Genomic DNA, 8,836 nt, shown 5'->3' on the forward strand with positions numbered 1-8,836 from the left:
GCTCAGCTTTTGAGGAGGAAAGAACTTGGCCAAGAAGGTCGTGACCAGCTTATCCCAAGAGTCCAGGCTATCTTTAGGTTGTGAGTCCAACCATGTTCTAGCTCTGTCTCTTACAGCAAAAGGGAAAGGTATGAGCCTGTAGACTTCAGGATCTACTCCATTAGTCTTAACAGTATCACAGATCTGCAAGGACTCAGTTAAAAATTGATTGGGATCTTCTGATGGATCAGTTAAAAATTGATTGGGATCTTCTAATGGAAGTCCATGAAACTTGCAGTTCTGTTGCATTAGAGCAACTAGTTGAGGCTTCAGCTCAAAACTGTTTGCTCCAATGGCAGGGATTGGGATGCTTCTTCCATAAAAATTGTAAGTAGGTGTAGTATAATCACCAAGCATCCTCCTTGCATTATTGTTATTGTCATTATTTTCGGCTGCCATCTCCTCTTCTTTTTTGAAAATTTATGTAAAGTTTTCTCTGGATTGTTATATTTTAGCTTCTCTTAGAATCTTCTTCAGAGTCCTTTAAAGTTCAGGATCTGCTTCAACCAGAATGTTCTTGTCCTTGCTCCTGCTCATATGAAAAAGAAGGGAACAGAAAATAATAATAAGGATCCTCTTTACCACAGTAGAGAGATTCCTTTATGTGAGTAGAAGAAAATAAGAAGAAAATCCGAACACAGGTAGAGGGGAGAAGAGGGTTCGAATTTTGAGTAGAAGAGAAGTGTTAGTAGATAAATAAATAAATAGAAGAAGATGAGAGAGAGGAGTTTTCGAAAATTAACTAAAATAAAAGAAAAATATTTTTGTTTTTATTTTAAATTAAAGTTAAAATTCGAATTTATAAAAAGGAATAAAATTAAAATTTAAAACAATTAGTTAAATAAAAAGATTTTTGGAAAAGAGGGAGGTGATTTTCGAAAATTAAAGAGAGAAAAGTAGTTAGGTGGTTTTGAAAAAGATAAGAAATAGTAAAACAAACAAAAAGTCAATTAGTTAGTTGAAAAAAATAATTAGTTTTTAGTAGGATCTAGCTACTTTTAGGGATGTTTTTATTAGTTTTTATGAAAAATTCACATTTCTGGACTTTACTATGAGTTTGTGTGTTTTTCAGATTAGGTAATTTTCTTTCCAAAAAGTTTTCAAAATCTTTCAAAATTTTTTTATTTGTTTTCGTTTTTCCAAAAAAAAAATATAATTTTCGAAAAATCCAAAAAATTTTTAAAATCATAAAAACCAAAAATATTTTGTGTTTTTTGTTTGACTCTAGTGTCAATTTTTAAAGTTTGGTGTCAATTGCATGTTTTTAAAATTTGTGCATTTTTTTTCGAAAAAAATTCATGCATTGCATTCTTCATGATCTTCAGGTTGTTCTTGACAAGTCTTCTTGTTTAATCTTTAAATTTTCTTGTTTTGTGTTTTTTTTTGTTGTTTTCATATGCATTTTTGCATTCATAGTGTCTAAGCATTGAAAATTTCTAAGTTTGGTGTCTTGCATGTTTTTCTTTTCTTGAAAATTTTCAAAAATAAGTCTTGATGTTCATCATAATCCTCAAAGTGTTCTTGGTATTCATCTTGACATTCATAGTGTTCTTGCATGCATCATGTGTTTTGATTCATAATTTTTATTTTTTGAGTCATTTAGTTGTTTTTCTCTCTCTCTTCATTAAAAATTCAAAAAATAAAAAAATATCTTTTCCTTATTTTACTCATAATTTTCGAAATCTTTGGGATGACTTGGTAAAACTTTTTTAAAATAAATTGTTTCTTGTTAGTCAAGTCAAGATTTCAATTTCAAAAATCCTATCTTTTCAAAATCTTTTTCAAAATCAAATCTTTTTCATTTTTCTCTTTAATATTTTTGAATTTTTTTTAAAAATTTATTTTCAAAATCTTTTTCTTAATTTTATTTCATAATTTTCAAAAACTTTACTAACAATTAACGTGATTGATTCGAAAATTTGAAGTTTGTTACTTTCTTGTTAAGAAAGGTTCAATCTTTAAATTCTAGAATCATATCTTTTAGTTTCTTGTTAGTCAAGTAATCCATTTTAATTTTAAAAATCAAATATTTTTAATTTCCTTTTCAAATCTTTTTCAAAACAAATCTCAATCATATCTTTTCAATCATATCTTTTTTTCAAAATTAATTTCAAAAATCTTTTCTAACTCTTTATCTTTTCAAAATTGATTTTCAAATCTTTTTCAACTAACTAATTGACTTTTTGTTTGTTTTACTATTTATTATCTTTTTCAAAACCACCTAACTACTTTCCTCTCTCTAATTTTCGAAAATCACCTCACTCTTTTCCAAAATATTTTTATTTAACTAATTGTTTTAAATTTTAATTGTATTCCATTTTATAAATTTGAATTTTAACTTTAACTTAAAATAAAAACAAAAATATTTTTCTTTTATTTTAGTTTATTTTCGAAAACTACTCTCTCTCATCTTCTTCTATTTATTTATTTATCTACTAACACTTATCTTCTACTCAAAATTCGAACCCTCTTCTCCCCTCTACATGTGTTCAGATTTTCTTCTTATTTTCTTCTACTCACATAAAGGAATCTCTCTACTGTAATAAAGAGGATCCCTATTATTATTTTCTGTTCCCTTCTTTTTCATATGAGCAGGAGCAAGGACAAGAACATTCTTGTTGAAGCAGATCCTGAACCTGAAAGGACTTTGAAGAAGAAACTAAGAGAAGCTAAAATACAACAATCCAGAGAAAACCTTACAGAATTTTTCGAAAAAGAAGAGGAGATGGCAGCCGAAAATAATAACAACAACAATAATGCAAGGAGGATGCTTGGTGATTATACTACACCTACTTCCAATTTTTATGGAAGAAGCATCTCAATCCCTGCCATTGGAGCAAACAATTTTGAGCTGAAGCCTCAACTAGTTGCTCTAATGCAACAGAACTGCAAGTTTCATGGACTTCCATCAGAAGAATCCTATCAATTTTTAACTGAGTTCTTACAGATCTGTGATACTATTAAGACTAATGGAGTAGATCCTGAAGTCTACAGGCTCATACTTTTCCCTTTTGCTATAAGAGACAGAGCTAGAACATGGTTGGACTCACAACCTAAAGATAGCCTGGACTCTTGGGATAAGCTGGTCACGACCTTCTTGGCCAAGTTCTTTCCTCCTCAAAAGCTGAGCAAGCTTAGAGTGGATGTTCAGACCTTCAGGCAAAAAGATGGTGAATCCCTCTATGAAGCTTGGGAAAGATACAAGCAGTTGACCAAAAAGTGTCCTTCTGACATGCTTTCAGAGTGGACCATTTTGGATATATTCTATCATGGTCTATTTGAGTTCTCTAAGATGTCACTGGACCATTCTGCAGGTGAATCCATTCACCTAAAGAAAATGCCTACAGAAGCTCAAGAACTCATTGACATAGTTGCAAATAACCAATTCATGTACACCTCTTAGAGGAATCTTGTGAGTAATGGGACGCCTCAGAAGAAGGGAGTTCTTGAAATTGATGCTCTGAATGCCATACTGGCCCAGAACAAAATATTGACCCAACAAGTCAATATGATATCTCAGAGTCTGCATGGATTGCAAAATGCATCCAACAGTACTAAAGAAGCATCTTCTGAAGAAGAAGCTTATGATCTTGAGAACCCTGCAATGGCAGAGGTGAATTACATGGGTGAAGCCTATGGAAACACCTATAATCCCTCATGGAGAAATTATCCAAATTTCTCATGAAAGGATCAACAAAAGCCTCAACAAGGCTTTAATAATGGTGGAAGAAATAGGTTTAGCAATAGCAAGCCTTTTCCATCATCTTCTCAGCAACAGACAGAGAATTCTGAGCAGAGCCCCTCTAGCTTAGCAAACATAGTCTCTGATCTGTCTAAGGCCACTTTAAGTTTCATGAATGAAACAAGGTCCTCCATTAGAAACTTGGAGGCACAAGTGGGTCAGCTGAGTAAGAAAATCACTGAAACTCCTCCTAGTACTCTCCCAAGCAATACAGAAGAGAATCCAAAAAGTGAGTGCAAGGCTATTGATATTATCAAAATGGCTGAATCCAAAGAGGAAGGGAAGGACGTGAATCCCAATAAGGAAGACCTCATGGGACATCCCCCAGACAGAAAGGAGTTCCCTATTAAGGACGTAAAGGAATCTGAGGCTCATATAGAGACCATAGAGATTCCATTAAACTTTTTTCTGCCATTCATGAGCTCTGAGAACTATTCTTTCTCAGAAGAGGATGAAGATGTAACTGAAAAGCAAGTTGCTCAATATCTAGGAGCCATTATGAAGCTGAATGCCAAGTTGTTTGGTAATGAGACTTGAGAAGATGAACCTCCCTTGCTCATTAGTGAACTAAATACATGGGTTCAGCAAACTTTACCTCAAAAGAAACAAGATCCTGGTAAATTCTTAATACCATGTACCATAGGCACCATGACCTTTGAGAAGGCTCTCTGTGACCTGGGGTCAGGTATAAATCTTATGCCACTCTCTATAATGGAGAAACTGGGGATCTTTGAGGTATAAGCTGCAAGAATCTCATTAGAGATGGCATACAAGTCAATAAAACAAGCTTATGGATTGGTAGAGGACGTGTTAGTAAAGGTTAAAGGCCTTTACATCCCTACTGATTTCATAATCCTAGACACTGGGAAGGATGATGATGAATTTATCATCCTTGGAAGACCCTTCCTAGCCACAGCGGAGCTGTGATTGATGTTGACAGAGGAGAGCTAGTCCTTCAATTGAATGGGGTCTACCTTGTGTTTAAAGCTCAATGATCTTCCTCTGCAACCTTGGAGAGGAAGCATGAAAAGCCTCTCTTAATACAGAGTCAAACAAAGCCCCCACAATCAAACTCTAAGTTTGGTGTTGGGAGGACACAACCAAACTCTAAGTTTGGTGTTGAACCCCCACATTCAAACTCTAAGTTTGGTGTTGGGAGGTCCCAACAATGCTCTGAACATCTATGAAGCTCCATGAGAGCTCACTGTCAAGCTATTGACATTAAAGAAGCGCTTATTGGGAGGCAACCCAATTTTTATTTATCTATATTTCTATTGTTCTTTTATGTTTTATTAGGTTTATGATCATGTGGAGTCACAAAACAATTGCAAAAATTAAAAACAAAATAAAAAATAGCAGAAGAAAAAGCACACACTGGAGGAAGAGCTGTCTGGCATTTAAACGCCAGAAACAAGCTTTTGTCTGGCGTTTAACGCCAGAAACAAGCACCAAGCTGGCGTTTAACGCCAGAAACAAGCATCAGGCTAGCGTTAAATGCCAGAAACAGGCTAAGTTTGGGCGTTTAACGCCAGAAACAATTATTCGTCTGGCGTTAAATGCCAGGATTGCATACAGAGGGCGTTTTACACGACTAAAAGGTACAGGAATGAGAAATTCTTGACACCTCAAGATCTATGGACCCCACAGGATCTCCACCTACCCCACTTCTTTCTTCTTCACACAATCCAATAACACTATACCCTTCACCAATCACCTCAATCTCTCTTCCCCATAAACCCCACCTACCTTCAAATTCAAAATCTCTTTCCCACCCAAACCCACCCCAAATAGCCGATAAGTCCTCTACTTTGGCAAGGCTAGCTTTCCCTCATCTTATTTGCCATCTATGTTACTCAACTGGAGTCATCATAGAAGGAGACATCCCCATTGAGGAGGACAAGCCCATCACTAAGAAAAGGATGTAGCAAACAAGAGAGCCCACTCATGGAACCCAAGAGACGCATGAGGAAGCTCATCACCAAGAAATTCTGGAGAAGCCTCAAGGGATGCACTTTCCTCCCAAAAACTATTGGGAACAACTCAACACTTCCTTAGAAGATTTGAGTTACAATATGGATCAATTAAGGGTGGAACATCAAGAAAACTCCATCATTCTCCATGAAATTAGAGAAGATCAAAAAGCAATGAGGGAGGAGCAACAAAGGCAAGAAAGGGACATAGAAGAGCTTAAGGACATCATTGGTCCTTCAAGAAGAAGGCGCTACTAAGGTGGATTCGTTCCTTGTTCTTATTTTTCTATTTTTTGTTTTTATCTATGTTTTGTGTCTCTACTTTATGATCATTAGTATGTAGTAACTATGTCTTAAAGCTATGAATAAATTCCATAAATCCTTCACCTCTCTTAAATGAAAAATGTTTTTAATTCAAAAAGAACAAGAAGTACATAAATTTCAAAAATTGTCCTTGAATTTAGTTTAATTATATTGATGTGGTGACAATACTTTTTGTTTTCTGAATGAGTGCTTAAACAGTGCATATTTTTGATCTTGTTGTTTATGAATATTAAAATTGTTGGCTCTTGAAAGAATGATGAAAAAGAGAAATGTTATTGATGATCTGAAAAATCATAAAATTAATTCTTGAAGCAAGAAAAAGCAGTGAATAGCAAAAGCTTGCGAAAAAATTTTAGAAAGAAAAAAAAAGCAAGCAGAAAAAGCCAATAGCCCTTAAAACCAAAAGGCAAGGGTAAAAAGGATTCAAGGTTTTGAGCATCAATGGATAGGAGGGCCCAAGGAAATAAAATCCAGGCCTAAGCGGCTAAATCAAGCTGTCCATAACCATGTGCTTGTGGCATGTAGGTCCAACTGAAAAGCTTGAGACTGAGTGGTTAAAGTCGTGATCCAAAGCAAAAAGAGTGTGCTTAAGAGCTCTGGACACCTCTAACTGGGGACTCTAGCAAAACTGAGTCACAATCTAAAAAGGTTCACCCAGTCGTGTGTTTGTGGCATTTATGTATCCGGTGGTAATACTGGAAAACAAAATGCTTAGGGCCACGGCCAAGACTCATAAAAGTAGCTGTGTTCAAGAATTAACAAACTTAACTAGCAGAATCAATAAAACTATCTGAAATTCTAAGTTCCTATAGAAGCCAATCATTCTAAACTTCAAAGGAAAAAGTGAGATGCCAAAACTGTTCAGAAGCAAAAAAGCTACAAGTCCCGCTCATCTAATTAGAATTAATATTCATTGATATTTTGGGATTTATGGTATATTCTCTTCTTTTTATCCTAATTGATCTTCATTTGCTTGGGGACAAGCAACAATTTAAGTTTGGTGTTGTGATGAGCGGATAATTTATACACTTTTTGGCATTGTTTTTAGGTAGTTTTTAGTATGATCTAGTTACTTTTAGGGATGTTTTCATTAGTTTTTATGCTAAATTCATATTTCTGGACTTTACTATTTGTTTGTGTGTTTTTTTGTGATTTCAGGTATTTTCTGGCTGAAATTGAGGGACCTGAGCAAAACTCTGATAGGAGGCTGACAAAGGACTGCTGATGCTATTGGAATCTGACCTTCCTGCACTCAAAATAGATTTTCCAGAGCTACAGAACTCCAAATGGCACACTCTCAACAGCGTTGGAAAGTAGACATCCAGAGCTTTTCAGCAATATATAATTTTACATACTTTATTCGTAATTAGATGATGTAAATTGGCACTCAACGCCATTTCTATGCTGCATTCTGGAGTCAAACGCCAGAAACACGTCACAAACTAGAGTTGAACGCCAAAAACACGTTACAATTGGCGTTCAACTCCAAGAGAAGCCTCAGCTCGTGGATAGATCAAGCTCAGCCCAAGCACACACCAAGTGGGCTCCAGAAGTGAATTTATGCATCAATTACTTACTTCTGTAAACCCTAGTAGCTAGTTTAGTATAAATAGAACTTTTTACTAGTTTATTAGATGTCTTGGACTATCTAGTTCTTTTGATCATTCGGTCTTTCATGGGGGCTGGCCATTCAGCCATGCCTGGACCTTCATCACTTATGTATTTTCAACGGTGGAGTTTCTACATACTATAGATTAAGGGTGTGGAGCTCTGCTGTACCTCAAGTTTTAATGCAATTACTACTATTTTCTATTCAATTCGACTTATTCTTATTCTAAGATATTCGTTGCACTTCAACATGATGAATGTGATGATCCGTGACACTCATCATCATTCTCACCTATGAACGCGTGACTGACAACCACTTCCGTTCTACCTTAGACCGGGCGCATATCTCTTGGATTCCTTAATCAGAATCTTCGTGGTATAAGCTAGAATTGATGGCGGCATTCATGGGAATTTGGAAAGTCTAACCTTGTCTGTGGCATTCCGAGTAGGATTTCAGAAATTGAATGACTGTGATGAGCTTCAAACTCGTGATTGCTGCGCGTGATGACAAACGCAAAAGAATCAAGGGATTCTATTCCAACATGATCGAGAACTGACAGATTATTAGCCGTGCTGTGACAGAGCATTTGGACCGTTTTCACTGAGAGGATGGGATGTAGCCGTTGACAACGGTGATGCCCTACATACAACTTGCCATAGAAAGGAGTGACAAAGATTGGATAAAAGCAGTAGGAAAGCAGAGATTCGGAAGGAACACAGCACCTCCATACACTTATCTGAAATTTCCATCATTGAATTACATGAGTAACTCTATCTTTATTTTCTGTTTAAATTTATTATTAGTATTCGAAAATCCAATAATCTCTTAATATAGTTGAATCCGCCTGACTGGGATTTACAAGATGACCATAGCTTGCTTCATACCAACAATCTCTGTGGGATCGACCCTTACTCACGTAAGGTATTACTTGGACGACCTAGTACACTTGCTGGTTAGTTGTGTGGAGTTGTGACAAAGTGTGATTTATGTTTGAGAGCACCAAGTCTTTGGAGCCATTGTTGATGATCACAATTTCGTCTACCAAGTTTTTGGCACCGTTGTCGGGGATTGTTCGAGTTTGGACAACTAACGGTTCATCTTGTTGCTCAAAGTAGGTAATTTTCTTTTCAAAAAAAAAATTTCAAAAATTTT

General features: G+C 35.6%; 1 non-coding gene across 1 annotated transcript; it reads right to left on the reverse strand.

Moving 5' to 3' along the window:
• Positions 1 to 3,169: 3,169 nt before the first annotated feature.
• LOC112792840 (small nucleolar RNA R71) lies at positions 3,170 to 3,277 on the reverse strand. The gene has a single exon (XR_003197562.1). It is a non-coding gene; the product is annotated as a small nucleolar RNA R71 (small nucleolar RNA).
• Positions 3,278 to 8,836: the final 5,559 nt, after the last annotated feature.

This window comes from Arachis hypogaea, chromosome 3, assembly GCF_003086295.3.
Source record: "Arachis hypogaea cultivar Tifrunner chromosome 3, arahy.Tifrunner.gnm2.J5K5, whole genome shotgun sequence".
NCBI lineage: Eukaryota > Viridiplantae > Streptophyta > Magnoliopsida > Fabales > Fabaceae > Arachis > Arachis hypogaea.